The sequence below is a fragment of the Lolium perenne genome, chromosome 1 (assembly GCF_019359855.2).
Source record: "Lolium perenne isolate Kyuss_39 chromosome 1, Kyuss_2.0, whole genome shotgun sequence".
NCBI classification, from domain to species: domain Eukaryota; kingdom Viridiplantae; phylum Streptophyta; class Magnoliopsida; order Poales; family Poaceae; genus Lolium; species Lolium perenne.
In genome coordinates, this window is record NC_067244.2 from 1,907,479 (window position 1) to 1,919,446 (window position 11,968).

At 43.1% G+C, this 11,968-nt stretch overlaps 1 long non-coding RNA gene across 1 annotated transcript; it reads right to left on the bottom strand.

The window, feature by feature from the left end:
* Positions 1-409: 409 nt before the first annotated feature.
* On the bottom strand, positions 410-1,851 carry LOC127303988 (uncharacterized). Its single transcript, XR_011751231.1, has 3 exons — positions 1,574-1,851; positions 1,150-1,419; positions 410-1,052 (listed from the first exon to the last, which is right to left on the bottom strand). It is a non-coding gene; the product is annotated as an uncharacterized lncRNA (long non-coding RNA).
* Positions 1,852-11,968: the final 10,117 nt, after the last annotated feature.

Consider the following 11,968-nt stretch of genomic DNA (forward strand, 5'->3'; position numbering starts at 1 on the left):
TCAACCGATATTTTTTTTTTCACTATCTCCTTGCTAAAAGAATCTTGATCGGAAATAATCCAATCGGTGCAAGACTCATTTTGATAACTAGAAGAAAGAGATCATATACAGTACCATATTTGTAAGTACTGCATTTATGAGGACTAATCTTCCCCCAAGGAATAGGAGCTTTCCTTTCCAACTAGTAAGATGTTTCTGAAGTCGTTCTTCGACGATTTTCCATTCAGCCAGAGGTAGCCTCCGATGATGAATCGGAATACCAAGATAGCTAATTGGAAAACAGCCAAGCCCACATCCGAATAGCTCGGCATAAAGGTTACATATGTTTTCGAAACACTCAGTTACTATTCAAATTTGTTTTCAACATTTTATTATAATAATAACCATGGTAACACAATTAACAAATATTCAAGCTATGTTAAGAAAATTTAGAGGAAATTTTTTGTGTGTGGATGACAATACTATGTCCATGCACAGCAAAATCAAAACAAGTGATTACACATGATCAGGTTACTAGCATAATCATTCTTGTGGTGCCCCACTACGCCACACCTCGACCATCTCGGCAATTTCCTCGGCAAATGGTGCAAAATCGAGATCGACCTCTTGTTCGTTTCCTCGTACGGAGGCTTATTGTTGGTCTGCCCAGCTTCATCTTCTTGGCTGGAGCTCTCACATGTGAGCCTTCTGACAGACAGTCATCCCCTTTGTCCTGTCCAAGAACTTCGCCAGGTTCCCTTACAGCCTCAGCAGCTTCACGGTCGACTAGCCCTATTCCGTCCCTCTCCAAACTAAGAGGAACAAGCTTTGCACTCAATTCACCAAGCATTGCCATGCAAACCTCGTAGCACTTCACGTTACTCTTCCCCAACCGCACACACTCAAGGGCTATTATATAAAGCTTCGAGTGCCGGAAACTGGCCCTTTTTGGAGGCCCTTGGTCCTTCTGGTACCTAATCAGGTTCTCTCCAGCACCACGTCTCTTGCATTCCTTGTCCACCTTTTAACTATATGTTTACCGGTATTTTTCTCAATTTGAATTCGAGCATTACCTGGTTTTTGACAACGTACTGCAGTTAGTCACGCAAGCAAACAATGGAAAAAAAATCACCTTACAGACATCGTAATGACAATGTTTGTTTTAATTACCTTTAGTGCACGGCAATAGACCATGCCACACTCGCAGTGAACGAACAACATATCTTCCGCAACATCTACACGGTACGCTACTTTACACCACTTCTCCCTGGCAGCTGCATCTATGTGCTCGGCTAAAAATACCTTCCTTTTGTCAATTTCCTGCAGTTCATACGCCCCTGATTTGTAGAATGCCTCGCCAAATTGTTCGAACATTGCCTTTGTGTACACCTTGCTGGCATGTTTCTCTACCGGCAGGTTCAGTCGCAGCGCCACACCCGCCTAGCAAAAATGTCAGAATGGTCTTAAATTTAGAATTAAAAAATATATAATATAATTATGCAGTCAAAATCATGTCTGCACGAATTATAAACAAAATCTTCATCAGCAAGAGCTAGGTTCTTACTATGGATGTTATTTTTTATTGGTAACTAACCTCAGACTCCCTGTCAAGCTGAAGCTTCCCATATTGGCGTACGAAAAGGTGCATTGGGAACATATATGATTGGGCAGCCCGTGGGACATACGACTTCAGCAGAAGGCTGGCACTTTCGCGTTCGCTTCGCCCGGTATTTGTCATCTTGGCGCAAAACACACCCTGGAAGTATGTATGTATGGCTTCGCCCGCCCACATGTGCTGGACTTCAAAGATCTGTGCCAAGAACCTCCTTTATAGCGAGCTCCATTATACGAGCCTCATCTGAAATAAAAATGAGAAATGCATCAGCTCATGCACGACAGCAGATTCGAGGAAGAATCTTTCTAGCTTCCCCAAAATGACATTGCGTCCACACGCAACCTTAAGACGTTTTCAAGTACCTTGCAGATGATATGTCTGAAAGGTTCGTATTCAAGTCGGAGATACATAGCTTGGGAATTACTTTCGCATAGTGTGACCTTTTCAGGATGGGATCACTGTTAGGGAACACTTTCCCGCAGTGCGACCTTTTCAGGTCGGAGAGACATAGTTTGGGAATAACTTTCCTGCAGTGCGACCTTTTTAGGTCAAAGTAATAGTGTGGGTAGTCACCCTCCGGCAGTGAGACCTATTCAGGTCAGAAAGTAAGAGGAAGGGATCAATTCCCGTAGTGTGGCCTATTCAGCTCGGAAGATAGGAGTTAGGGGTTACTCCCCGTAGTGCGACCTATCCAGGTTGAGGATTGCAGATTATGGATCCCTTCCCCAAAGGTGACCTCTTAAAGTTTGAAATTTCATCAACCATTCGTATGAACTTAATTCTAAGTCATCACGAGACTTATCAAGGTCAATTTGAAGCAACGACTTCCTCTACAACTCGCAGGAGGCCAGGTGTCTCATTAGGGATGCTGATCGAGGTCATGTCAACGATATATGGGGCCGTCCCGTACATCTACGATATATGGTCATATACCCCATCTAGCACATGACGTACAAAAAGACGGAGGCCCACATTCAAGCTCCACCGACCTCATCTACCGTGCATCGCCCAGATATCCTTCAGGTCATCCCGTACTAGACGACTATTCAAGTAAGATGACAAGAAGACTTGCCTTAAAAGATATGGAGCATCTCTCGCATGTCAAGAGGACTCCTATGACCAAGAGGACTCCTATGACCGACACATATAAAAAGAGAAGCATGAAGCACCAAGATCAAGCTCTCCTGAAGCCCAAAGTACTAGTAGCGTTCGTTGACTTAGTCTATCCAGTTCATGAATCAGAGCTGTGAATGAACCGAGTATATCAGAACGTCGTGGAAACAAGGGAACTGTGTGTAAATATGACTAATGTCTTGGATGAGATGCCACATTGAGAATGCGGTGGATTTTCTCATTCTCACCACCCCAGGAACCGAGGTTCTCAACTCTTGAACCAAGACTGAGCGCACAACCACATGACAGAATATGGGACCTCTCTCGACTCACTAACTTGCCTAGCCTTATCCAAGAGTCACATAGTTCGGGATTTCCATTTGGCATGTGCATAGAAATTGCTTCCAAAAAATAGGTCCATAGCATATAGGAACGTGGCCAGGGCGAAGGGTGCTAGACGCATTGAACCGGAGCCTGTGCGCACAACGAACAGGACCGCGTCAGAGAACGGCCATCTTGCGATAGCGAAACTGCCCTTTTGGGTGACTCGTGAACAAGGCGAAAGTAAGGGAAAGGTCGTGGTCGATCACCCTCTACCGGCCCAATGCGCCCTGGTCAAACTTGTAACAAAATAGGGAGAAGCCCAATGCGGCCCGATAACCTTGTACTTGTTCGGCACGGGAAGGCCTCGGTTCCACCTCCTATATAAAGGGGGAGCCGAGGGCGAAAGAAGGACCGAATCATTGTGAAACCCTAGCCACCGTATTTCGTCTAGTTGGACGCCTTTGTTCGTCTGACAACCTTCGAGATCTACTTGCCCTCTACTTTCTACGAAACTCTAATTCTACAATCTGTAGGCATTGACGAGTTCATACCTCGTCACCATCTTCGTGTATGCCCTTGCTTATGATCGCGTCGGCTGTAACCATGGAGCATCTTCATTATTTAACTTGATGCTTGGGTCAGTGTTCACTTTGAAGGGCGAAATTTTGTCAAACTTATTATAATCTTCTGACTTGTCTGTCTTGTCCTCCACTCCCACGATGTTTCTTTTTCCTGAAAGAACTATGTGGCGCTTTGGCTCATCGTATGATGTATTCGTTTGCTTATTTTTTCTTTTTCTCGATTTGGTAGACATGTCCTTCACATAGAAAAACTGAGCCACAGCCTTGGCTAGGATGAATGGTTCGTCTCTACACCCAAGATTGTTGGGATCCACTGTTGTCATTCCATACAGCTTGTCTACCTGAACCCCGCCTCCTGTTATCTTGACCCATTTGCACCTAAACAAAGGGACCTTAAACGAAGGTCCATAGTAAGGTTTCCATATCTCCTCTATGTAACCATAATATGTGTCCTTTTGGCCATTGCTATTTGTTGCATCAAAGCGGTCACCACTGTTTTGGTTGGTGCTCTTTTTATCTTGAGAAATCTTGTAAAATATATTCCCATTTATCTCGTACCTTTGGAAAGTCAATACAGTCGAAGATGGTGTCTTGGCCAACAAGTACAGCTGATCTCCAACAGTGGTGTCATTCATGAGATGTTTTTGCAACCAACCGCCGAAAGTCGCCATGTGTTCACGTATAATCCAGTCGTCCGACTGCCCTGGGTGTTGGAAGCGTACAAAATTCTTGTGTACATTGATATACGGAGCCACCAAGGTCGAACTTTGTAGAACTGTGTAGTGTGCTTGAGTGAAAGAATGCCCGTCCATATTTATCATTGCTTTCTTTCCTAGCATGTCTTTTCCACTCAGTCTCCCCTCGTGCCGCGATTCAGCATCACCAATCGGCTTAAGGTCAGGAATAAAGTCAACACAGAACTCAATGACCTCCTCTGTTCCATAGCCTTTGGAGATGCTTCCTTCTGGCCTAGCACGGTTATGAACATATTTCTTTAAGACTCCCATGAACCTCTCAAAGGGGAACATATTGTGTAGAAACACAAGACCGGGAATGGAAATCTCATCGACCAGGTGAACGGGGAGATGCGTCATAATATTAAAGAAAGATGGTGAGAACACCAGCTCAAAACTAACAAGACACACTACAACAAGACAGAGTTTTGGTAACACAGTCTTGTGTTACTACAGGTCCAAAATATTGTTACTAGGCCATGTAGTAACATATTTTGAATTGTGCTCCATTAGGCCGTGTTACTAAGAGGTATCCCTAGTCACACATAGTAATTGTTACCATATGTTAAAAACTGTGTTACAATTTATGTTGTAGTAACATGCATATTATGTGTTACCAGATGAAGTGGTAACACATTTTGTAACTACAGTAACACCAGTAGTAACATATTTTCGTAGACATAGAAGATTGTGGTAACAAAATTTTCTACCCATAGTAACACAATTAGTAACAATTTTTTAGCTCTAGGACCCAATTAGTAACATAATAATTGTAACAATCTAGTAACACATTTATTAGATATGGTAACACCATCAGTATAGTATTACAACATAATGTACATTATTATTACTAAACACAAAATTAGGTACCCAATTTTTGGAATATACTTTTTTTAAATAAAATAATTCCACGTGTTATGTTTATCGATTACTTTTATGATGCTTGGCACCATTAAAATGTTAGATAAATTGGCGCATGACACATCCAGAAATTGAATATATTTATGATGAATATACAAGAGTGTAGGATACATATGCATTACAACAAAAAAATACTAATATTATTGGTGCACAATTGCACAATAAAGTGAGACAAATTTGTATCAGATCTTACATAAACATGTTTCCATTCTTAGTATACATCTTCTTGCATATAATTTCTACTACGCATCCAAAATTATCTTCTGCATTTTGTAAGGAATATCAGCTTCCTCGATCTGCCACAAAGAAATGTTCAGCCCGCGTAATTCATTGATTACTGTTATTATAACCACGACCATTGCCACGTCTTGAAAACTCCCATTAAACCATAAACCCTTCACGTCATTATAATATCTCCTGTTAGAGCAACACAAATACACAACTAAAACTTTCAAAATATATAAAAAACCATAAATTTCATAAACTAGGAGGATGAACCATGCTTTTCTTGGAATATACACGACAATATAGTGTTCATGTGCACGGCAATGTAGAATAATATAGACACAAGTTTCAAAAAAGAACCCAGGTTTATGTTATTGATTTAGATGCATATAAGTAACACCTTTAATTAGGAGCATTTCATTTTGAATGCTGCCAACACGCTGATGCTAGTAGTAAACTTTATTTACTACTGGCATAACTGAAACAAAAATAAACGGGGGAAAACACGACCTGTTCAGTATCAATCTCCAAACAGTATCTGTTTGCAGAGTAAATAAAACATAATGGTAGATTGATTAACTAAGAAAGTGCTAATCCATCCAATTTTTTAAGAGTTAATTTGTGTTAGCTGACAAACAGAAAGAACGTTCATTTTTATGATGTATATATACATATTCGCTGGCCTCTTTTACAAAAGTGAAGGGTCAGAACCTTGAACTTGTTCACTAACAGTACGGCATGGATAATTTGTGAGTTCCACTGGAGTTGTTCCTAACGGTGATGCAACAGCATAAAAATGAAGTAACCAACAAAAATACCCCAGAGAACCCCAAACAATTTGACCTGCAACCGAAAATTTGAATGGTTTAGAAGAGATGGAGAAATGGCCAATGAACATGGTGGGACGGCGTGTGCAGTGGTGTTGGTGAAACCTGGTTTTCAGATTCCGACCTGTAATTAAAGTGTTGGTTGCAAGACACTGTAACTTCCCAAAGTCTTGATCAATGATATTCCTATCTTCTACCAAAAAATAAAAGATACTCCCCTAGTTACGTACTAAGGTGCAGGCAGAACGGACTCATCTTGACATGCATGTCTGGATCGAAGACACGGAAAAAGACCTCATCCTTTCATGGGTTGGTGGGACGTGGAGGGATGACCTGCTCTGCTAGGTTCCAAAGATCTCGCGTCCCAGCACCGCAACATCGGGGGTGGGGCAGACCTTACTTAGATGGACTTTTGTATTATTTTTTATTTTTTTCTATATAAGACATATGGGCTGGGCCAAATCTTAGGGTGGGGCCAGCCCCACCCTTCCACCCTGTTGGCTCCGCCACTGCGTGAAGGCACTCAACGACAGATGGACGACAAGGCACAAAAACTACTTAGGACTCACCGTATTGACATACAGGCCCGATGAAGATCTGATGTCCCATGAGATCTTGACCTCGTTGAAGGCCAGCGCTGCGTCGCGACCGCTGCCGCCTTCATCACCGAGATCCGTGTGGCCGGTGAGCCGTCTCTCGAGATCTTGTGAGGATCAGAACGAAGAGCTTGCGGCGCTGTGTTGCTAGGACAGAAGGGCGATCCACCATCTTGGACAGATCTGGACGGCTGGCTCCATGAGGAGTGGGATAGGAGTGGGGATGCCGGTGTCAACACCCGGATTTCTAAGTCCAGATGTCTATTATGCCATACATCGCAATCCCAGGAAGATTGTTGTTGCGAGACATAACAGTTGATATCATAAGTCATCATTCATTACAAACCATAGTCGTTTTACAGATATAGATCACATGATCCAATATTACACAAGTAGTTGATCTAAGGATCAACGAACACATTACATAGCGGAAGCGAAATTGTAGTGGACTATCTAATCCACAGGCCAACGCTTGACGTCAGAAGATCTCCTAGTTATGGTAGACGTCCTCTGGCCATCATCTTCATATTGCTGCTCCTCCTCATAGTCTGGCCATTTGAATAGCCAGGGACACAGCCGTGAGTACTTTTAAAGCACTCGCAAACTAATACTAATGTAAATCCTATCAATTCTAGGAAGGGGTGCTAAGCTCTAGGTTTATTTGCATAAAGCCAATTTTAGTTCATAAACATTTAGTAAAAGACTTCTCAATTGCTAACTAACCCAAGTGGGAACATTAGTGTCATTCCCACAACTTAGTTGTGATTCAAGTCAAGTCACCACTTCCCATTCATCATTCCTTTTTAAGAAACATCTGACAACGGAACAGTATGGCCTTCCCAACCGTCCGTAACCGTGAACACGGCTATTCGAATAGGTTTACACTCTGCAGAGGTTGTACTCTTGTGCCACAACATTTGATTACATCCGTCAGGGATAACCCTGAATCATCGTAACTCTGTACGCGGATCATCAACCATAACCTTTCACCTACATACCCTAGTATAGGCACCTCTCCCCATGAGCTTGGCCTCCCAGTGATAACCATCTGCTATCCTGGGAACTGCACAGGGCTTGGGCCGGACATTCACCTCTTTTCAACGTCGTTTCTTTTGATTGTGGAGGCATCTTTCGGCATAACCCCTATGACGCTTGTTTAGAGGGAACCCATACTAAAGTACATAAACTTCCAGCTAAGCCCTACCCATAATCAGGTATTGTGGGGGTACTAAATCATTCGAAAGGTATTGCATCCGAACCCAACCATCAGTTTTTATCGAATTCACCTCGTCATTCAGTGGTCATATTCACCTTCAAAACTTTTCAAAGCCATTTCATTTCACAATTCCCATCTAGAGTAGACCATTTTACTTTTAGCACTAGCAACTAGTCATGAGGGGTGCTAACTATCTTGTAGCTCTTTAGGCTAAGTTTGATACTCTTGTACTACTCTATACTTAGACCAAAGTTAACTATAAAAGTAAGCTTTAATAATCAAAATAAAAGCGTGTAATAATAAAACTTGGGATGGGATCATGAAGCATAAAGTAATAAGTGAGTGTGCCTTGCTCTGGCAGAGCTTTGCACTTCGCAAGAATATTAGCTTGCCTTGGTTGGTGTACTGATCAAAGTGGTCTTCTTCTTCCTGGAAGTAGACCTCCTCCTCCTGGTACTCCTCTGTACTAGCGTCTAAAAACGGATGCGAGGTAACAATCACCAAACAAGCTTAAGAGCTAGACTAAGCACACACAAAGAGCACACAAACTAATCTATCACCACATTGCTAACATGTTGGTTGACTTTGTTTTCTTCTTAAGAAAAATAATTTCCTCTCATTACAAAATTTGAATAGGGTTTCTATTTAGTTCCTTGAGGAAATAATTTCCTCTCAGTGAATCTTGTTAAGATTTAAGTTCCTCAAATAAGTAATGTATGAATCCATGTTGACCAAGGTCAACCATTCATAATCATCATTTGGGAAAATGATTTAAATGAGGTAGAGTACCTCATGCAATTTAACACTACCATACTTATGATTTAACATCACCAAATAATTAATTATGAGATTATGTAGACCATGGTCACTACCTCATATTAAGTTACTTGGGACAAGATTTAAATGAGAGAAACCTCTCATAAGATTTAACACCTAGTTTTGGACAATATCAATTGACTAGAAATAGCTATAGAGCCATTTTTTATTCTAGCCCATGATCATACAAAGTAACCATGTGATATTTTTACATAACTATGTAGATTATGTGAAATGTGATTTATGAGAGTTGGAATCAACTCAAAAGCATTTTTGGTTGATTTTTAAATAAAGTTTGAAGTGTGAAAAGGCCCTGCATTGTTATTTTTGTCACATTAATTCTACAAAGAATCTCATGATGAGACCAGTGGGGTTGGATAGATCTTTTCCCTAGCTTTCCAACCATATGTAATTCATCAAATTTGGTTTAGCCAATTTGATTCTATTCAATTTTGAAAAAGCATCTGAGAGCAAATTGATTTAAAACCGAAATTCAAAATTTGAAACGTGGGCCAGCGCGGGAAAACTAGATGGGCCGAATTGATTAAAAAGGGAGGAAGCCAGCCCACCACGCGTCCAGCACGCGTGGGCTGCCTGACAGGGTGGGCTCCACCCGTCAGCCTCTGTTTAACATGCGAATCGGTACGGGGTCTGTGAGACGCACGATTAGAACGAGATCCGACGGATCTCATTCATTGTCGTCGACGGTGAGAGGAGCTCACTGGCACGGCGCAGGTGGGGGGTTGGCGAGCTCACCGGCGCTCCGGCGGTCGTCGGCGAGGTGCGCAGGTACGTTGTCGTTGACGGCGAGTCGTCTGGTACTGGCGTTGCTTCCTGGGGCGGCTCCAATCGACGGCGACCTTCTCAGCACCGCCGCGGACTCCGGTGATCAATTGGCTAACTCCGGTGGAAATTGGAGAGGGGGAGGTAGTCGAGGAGGTTGAGGGATGAGAGGGAAGCGGACTGGTGTGAAGAAATCAAGCGGGGGATGTCTCTTTTTATAGTGGCGGAGGGAGGCAGGGTGCTGCGGCGAGGTCGAGCATGGCGACAAGGCTACGGAGGGTTAGCGAGCTAGGCGAGGGCGTGGCGCTGTTCTGCGGTTCCTGGCGGTCCTCTTGGCGACAATGGCGCGGCTGGGCAGTGCCTAACGCGGTCGGGCGCTTGCCGTGTTCTGCGCGTCCGTGGCAGAAGGCTTTTTCTTCTCCGGCGACGGCGGGCGCTGGTCAGGGACAGGTGGTTGTCTCGCGTGTTCCTGGTACCGTGGTGACACTCAGGGCGGAAGAGGGGGTCCGGGGGAGGTGCGAGTCGACGGGGCGACGCGTGCTCTGGCGCGCCCGTGGGCAGCGCCCATACCAACCTTGGCATGCCCTGGACGTCGTGGGCACGGTCTGGTCTGGTCGATGCTGCGTTCTCCTCCGACCAGGGCTAGTCCAGGCTGGTCCAGTAGTGCAAGCTGAAGCTAGGAGACAAGGTGGGCAGGGCTGGAGTTGAGAGGAGGTAGAGTTGGCAAGTGGCAGGTGGCACATGGCCGGCATGGCAATGGCATTGCCATGTCTTGCCATTGCTAGGGGTGCAATGTAGGGGCAAAGTGTTGGAGGGGACCAGGGGACAAGTGTGAAGCAAGTTGTGTTCAAAATTTGGCCAAACACTATTTCAAATAGTGAAAATTGATTTGGTTTGATTCTTTCTCACCATGTGTTTGACATAATGGCCGCATGAAAAATATTTTCAAAATTTTGAATGAAATTTGTTGGAGTTGATTCATGTGATCAAAGACACACAATGGTGGTGGTGGTGTTCAAAATTAAATTGATTTGTGAAAATTTCAAAATGGCACTAACTTGAATCTGTTAAAAAGTTCCAACTTTGCTTGAGCATAACTTTGAATCTAGCAAGAATTTGCAGGGGTGTGCTTTACCAAAGTTGTTCACCTTGATGTTGTCTTGGATAAGGTGCAAATAGTTGGATTTGTTTGGTTTGAAAATCTCTTAATACAGAGGCTCAAAGTAGGCATCAGGCTAAAAATGGCAGTTTTGACCATTAGGTCATGTGAGCACAATTTGATTTGAGTTTCTTTGATTCCAAAAGTGTTTATAGGTGTTTAGTAACATACTCCAACTAATGGCACAAGACAAATTGGCCTAGGTTAAAGATTTTCAAAAATGGCCATAGCCATATGTGAGGGTTTTGGGGATTTTTCCAATTCTATTTCTTTTATTTTTTTCTTTTTCTTTGATTTGCTTGGTGATCTTCAAAGGCTCAAGTTAGGGTTTTAGGTGGTAAGCATCATCACACAAACAAACCTCATGGCATTCACACCAAAATTTAAACAGGAGTACTATGCATAGCACATGTGTTAATAATTTTTTTTGTTGGTTCTAATATTTGGGTAATTGAAATTCTTCTTCTTCATTGATTTGAAAAATTGGGATGTTACAAACCCTTCCCCGTTACAAAAGATCTCGTCCCGAGATCGTAAAGAAAACTAGGTACTAAAGAGATCTGGGTATTCCTTCTTCATGTAGTCTTCTCGCTCCCAAGTGGCTTCATCTTCGGTATGGTTGCTCCATTGAATCTTCAGGAACTTGATACTCCTGGTGCGAGTGGTTCTGAAAGCTTCTTCCAGGATTCGAATAGGCACTTCGCGATACGTCAAGTCCTTGTTGATATCTACCGATCTGTGATCAATATTCTTGAAAACCTCGGTCTTCTCGGGCACTTCTAACCACTTCCGGAGTAATGAGATGTGAAACACGTTGTGCACCGCCGACATTTCTTCTGGCAGTTCTAGTTGATAAGATACTTCTCCTCGGCGACTCAGAACCTTGAAGGGTCCAAAATATCGGGGTGCAAGCTTTCCTCTAAGCTGGAATCTCTGCATTCCTTTCAGGGGTGATACTTTTAGATAGACAAAATCTCCGATCTCGAAGGTCATCTCTCGGCGTCTCTTGTCGGCGTAACTCTTCTGTCTTGATTGCGCCGTCTTGAGGTATTCGCGGATCTTGTGCACCTTTTCTTCAG